The 5,063-nt window shown below is 47.7% G+C and overlaps 1 non-coding gene across 1 annotated transcript; it reads left to right on the top strand.

The window, feature by feature from the left end:
- The first annotated feature begins 4,787 nt into the window (after positions 1–4,787).
- On the top strand, positions 4,788–4,860 carry TRNAK-CUU (transfer RNA lysine (anticodon CUU)). Its single transcript has one exon. It is a non-coding gene; the product is annotated as a tRNA-Lys (tRNA).
- Positions 4,861–5,063: the final 203 nt, after the last annotated feature.

Here is a 5,063-nt window from a genome sequence, read left to right as displayed (position 1 = left end):
TTGGACTCAAGCTCATACTGGAGCTCTAATATGTCTGGCACAGCAGCGCTCAGTGGTGGAGTCACTTCATTCAATGCATGGTAGTCCACCGTCAATCTCCATTCTCCTTCAGATTTACGCACAGGCCAGATGGGGCTGTTGAAGTGTGAGTGGGTCTTGCTGATCACCCCTTGGCTCTCCAGCTCTCGGATCATCTTATGGATGGGAATCACAGCATCTCGAGTGGTTCTATACTGTCGACGATGCACTGTGGAAGTGGCAATTGGTACCTGTTGCTCTTCTCCCTTCAGAAGCCCTACTGTAGATGGATTCTCAGACAGTCCAGGCAAGGTATTCAATTGCTGGATGCCCTCTGTCACTACAGCTGCTATCCCAAATGCCCACCTGAGTTCTTTTGGGTCTTTGAAATACCCACTTCGCAGATAATCTATGCCCAAAATACATGGGGCCTTTTGGCCAGTCACAATAGGATGTTTCTTCCACTCATTCCCAGTCAAGCTCACATCAGCTTCCACCAAAGTGAAGTCTTGTGATCCCCCTGTCACGCCAGCAATAGAAACAGATTCTGTCCCCACATGTCTTAATGGAATCAAGGTACACTGCGCACCAGTGTCGACCAAAGCTTTATACTCTTGTGGTTCCAATGTGCCAGGCCAACGAATCCACACCGTCCAGAAAACACGATTTTCCCTAGCCTCTACCTGGCTAGAGGCAGGGCCCCTCTAAGCCTGGTTATCCTTCTTTCCTTGGCCATATGTCTTGGAGGTTCCTTCAAGGGGATCAGACATGTCATAATCATCATCATACCTGGCAGTTCGGCTATGGGCAACTGGAGCTGCTTTCCTTGTGGTGGAACTTCCTCTCTGAGCCCTGTCTTCCTTAAATTCATGCACCTTTCGGGCCAGAGCAGCGGTAGATTTTCCATCCCATAGCCTCATGTTTTCTCCACAATCGCGCAGGAAGAACCACAGCTCAGCTTGTGGGGTGTACCTTCTCTCTCCATCTGGGGAACATCTGCGTTGGGTACCAGAACCTCTGATCTGTACTGCCGAGATTTGGAGAAGGTCTTCTTTAATCTCCTCTCTGAGCTTCTTCTGATTCTCCTCTATCTTATCCTCTAATCTCTGCAGACGTGTTTCCACTGCTGCGATTCTGGCATGTGTTGGGCCATGTACAGCATCTGCATAAGCTCGGAGCTTCTTTGCCATGTCAAGCACGGTCTCATCCGTGTCATCCCGCTTCATGATAGCTAGAGCAGAAGCATATTCATGTGACCCAAGTCGTACCAGTTTTTGCCACATCACAGAAGTGCATGGTACCAAGTCTGGATTCCTAGTTGTTATGTCATCTGAGAAGATAATCTCCGGGACTGCCATTTCTCTCAGGCATTGAATCCCTTGTTCTATGGTCTTCCATTGTGTTTGCTGCATGTAGAGATCATCGGCACACAGGTATCTTTGCGCTACACTGTCCAAGACCCGTGCCCAGAGGCTGTGAGGGTTAGCCCCCCTCATCATGCCTTGGTCGATGACAGGATCATGTGACAGGGATCCCAAATGCCTCGCTTCCGTGCCATCCAGAATTGTAGCCTCGCCTGCAGCATCCCAAAGACGGACTAACCAGCTAATTATGGATTCATCAGATCGTCGGGTGTAATCCTTCCTTAGGCCACGCAGGTCCTTCAGGGAGAAGGACTCAATATTGGCTTCTGATCTTGTGCCAGTTGCTTTGACTCCTGATTTTATGTCAGGAAACGTTGAGGGTCCTTCTCCTGCATCATCATCATCATCATCCACTGGTCGATCAGTCTTGTCTGTGCACTTCCCACTTCTAGTGCTAGTAGCAACAGCCATTGGTTGAGGCTTATTGTCTGGTTTAGCTGCTGGCTTAGGCTCACTATGTGGTTTAGCTGCTGGCTTTGAGCCTGAGGTGTTGGCTGCAGCCTGAGTGACTGGGATAGCTCTTGATGTATCTCCCTTCCCCCCTTCCTCTGTCTGCTGCCCTAGAGTATCTAGCAGTGTGCAATAACCATATGCCAGGGCCCAGCTCACTGCAATGATCCTTTTCTCCTTAGGGTCATCATGATACTTCTCTTTCAGATATTTCCCCACCTCAGCTGGGTTCTGAATTTGTTCATGGGGAAAGTCCCAGACTATAGGGTCAGAGAATTCTTTCAGGATTTGGCCCATATTTTCCCATTCTCCACCCCACTCAGGATTCTCCACACGTGGGTCTACTTCTGGGTCAGGGGTCTCATCAGCTCTTCTAGACATCTCAGCCCTCATTCTAGAGAAGCTGCAGACCATATAGAGGAAGCCTACCCGATTAAATACCAGAAAGATGGTCTCTTTAACATTCAGGGGAAACTGAACATTCTCCAAAAGTGACGTAACAGATTCAAAGGAGAAGAAGGAAAGGAAAGGCTGGAAAGCCTCATTCCCTGCTCCTCCTCTAACCAGCTGGGTGCAATTACTAATAAATTCCCAAAACATACTGCTAGAACTGGGATGCAGGGTAGGACGAAGAAACCATAAACCATACATATCGTAAACAGACGCCAGTATCTTTGTAAACGCTCTATAAATCATTATCACCAAGGCCAGCACAATAGCTAATCCAATCCGTGCCCCTTTACCGCAAAAACTATGTGATAGGGACAATAATCCTAGTGACCAGAACGGTATTGAAACCTCAAAAATGTCTAGAGACCAGAGCCACATAAAGGCCTCCCCAAGAGACATTACAAATTCAAACAACATGGCTACTGGGTACGTTAACCTACTACACAGCAAGCACAACCAACCTGCAATCAATAAAGGGTTTTTTTCCACTTTCTCAAGCGACGCGTTGGGCGCCACTAACTGTATTTGTCCTGGTTTAGGGCAAGTTTGGGAGATAACCCCCAAAGGGGCTTCTCTACAAAAGCAGATTCAATTGCCCCTCCCCCCTCCAACCGGTTTGGGAGAAAATATCTCCTTGGAGAAAAAGTGGAAAGAAACCTGTTTATTAAACAATAGCAACCAAACAATATTAAACAATAAAACTTCTCACTGCTCCAAAAAAAAGCAAACTCAGAACAGTCCCCTCCCCAGGTTGCAGCTCGGCTCACTCAGTCTTTGATCAGTCTCTGGTGCTGGAAACGCCGCGGCCCAGGCCCGGCCAGGGGGGCCACAGGTGGAGCTGCTGGTGCTCTTCTGAGTGTTCAGTCCAGAGCAGGCTTGAACAGGTCCAAGCAAAAAGGAAAAAAAAATCACAGTCCAGGGAACTTCTTTGCCTCAGCTAGCTAAAACTAACTAAAAGCAAAAAAAAGGGAAAAGGGAGCTCTGTTCGGCTGTCTGTCCATCCGCAGACAACACCGTCCAGGAGCAGGAATGTGGAGGAGTGAGAGCAGTCTGAAAACAAACTGCACGCTTCTTCCCTCCCCTCTTCACTGTCTGGAAGAGAGTCTTAAAGGTGTAAAACTTATTATTCAGTATAAACAGAACAAGACGATTGGGGATAAAAGCATCATATAGTCAACCCAGGACAGCTGGGCAGTCCGAATTTTTCCCTGGACTGTTTTTCCTTTCCCTTTTTTGAAACTACTTGAACTTGCTCCGGACTGGGACCTGGGAAACACCAAGTTTGCATCTTGTGGCCTGCAACAGCTATCCCCAGCTCTGGAGGGACTGATAACAGAGCGACCACCCCCAGGAGAGACTTTCTGAATTTGTCATCTTTTCCAGAGCAGTGAAAGTGTGTTGTCATCCGATATTATTCATTTTGTGTGCTGGGGGGTGTTTTGCCTGTTAAATAAACAGGTTCTTTCCACTTATCTCCAAGGAATCCTTCCCGAACCAGTAAGGAAAAAGGGCCGTGTGAGTTTGCTTTCTGGTGGGGCCCCCTTTTGGAAGTTTTCTCCCAAATTTGCCCTAAACCCGGACACCCCACCACACCGCTCACCTGGAAAACTGATGAACTAGTGTGGGTTGACCAGTGGCCCATTTCAAATGAAAAGCTTGAATCCCTAGTGGAGGAGCAGCTGTCCAAGGGCCACATAATACCATCCATTAGCCCTTGGAACACCCCTGTCTTTGTCATTTGTAAACCAGGCAAAGACAAGTGGAGGCTCCTACAAGACCTCAGAATGATCATTGAGGTCATTGAGGACATAGGCCCTCTGCAGCCTGGCTTACCCTCACCCTCAGTGCTCCCCTGAGATTGGAAATTAGCCGTCATTTATATCAGAGATCGCTTTTTTAACATCCTGTTCCATCCCAGAGATGCCCCAAGGTTTGCATTTTCTGTACCATCAATTAACCGACAAGCCTCTCTCAAAAGGTATCAATGGAGAATTCTTCCTGAAGGCATGAAAAATTCCTCAGCTATCTGTCAAATGTTTGTTGCCTGCATGGTCTCATCCATTTAAGGAAATATCCCCCAATGCAATAATTTTTCACTACATGAATGATATTCTAATTTGCACTGAGACTGACTATTATTTAGAGACTGTTCTCAAAAAGACTATTCAGGCCATCAAAGGAGAAGGGTTTGAAATTGTCACTGGGAAGATTCAACAGACCTGCCCGTGGACCTACCTAGGACTCCGGATCGGCGAAAGGACCATTGTACCCGAGCAGGTCACCATCGAACACAACCCGAGAACTCTGAGGGACCTACATCAGCTATGTGGGACCATCAACTGGGTTCGTCCACTGCTGGGGATAACAACCAAGGACCTTGCACCCCTCTTCAACCTCCTGCGAGGCTGCAATGACCTTGATGCACCACGGACAATCATGACAGAAGCCCGGCTAACTCAGTCGGTAGAGCATGAGACTCTTAATCTCAGGGTTGTGGGTTCGAGCCTCACGTTGGGTGCCAATTAAAAACGTGGAAGTTGGATGGTGGGTGCTGCTATTATCTGTCCCCAACAAAGCTCTCCTGTAGAAAAGCATGTTGGGTTAACATTTAGGCAACACAGTCAAATCCACACACAACACTCACCACAGCTGGCTCAACAAGAGAAGGTAGAAAGGCTCCTTTTTGCAAGGTTTTATTCCAGCGAAGTATATCACATGTAG

The sequence above is a fragment of the Passer domesticus genome, chromosome W (genome assembly GCF_036417665.1).
Source record: "Passer domesticus isolate bPasDom1 chromosome W, bPasDom1.hap1, whole genome shotgun sequence".
Taxonomy (NCBI): Eukaryota; Metazoa; Chordata; class Aves; order Passeriformes; family Passeridae; genus Passer; species Passer domesticus.
Note: the sequence above shows the minus strand (reverse complement) of the source record. Positions and strands in the feature narration are given on the sequence as shown.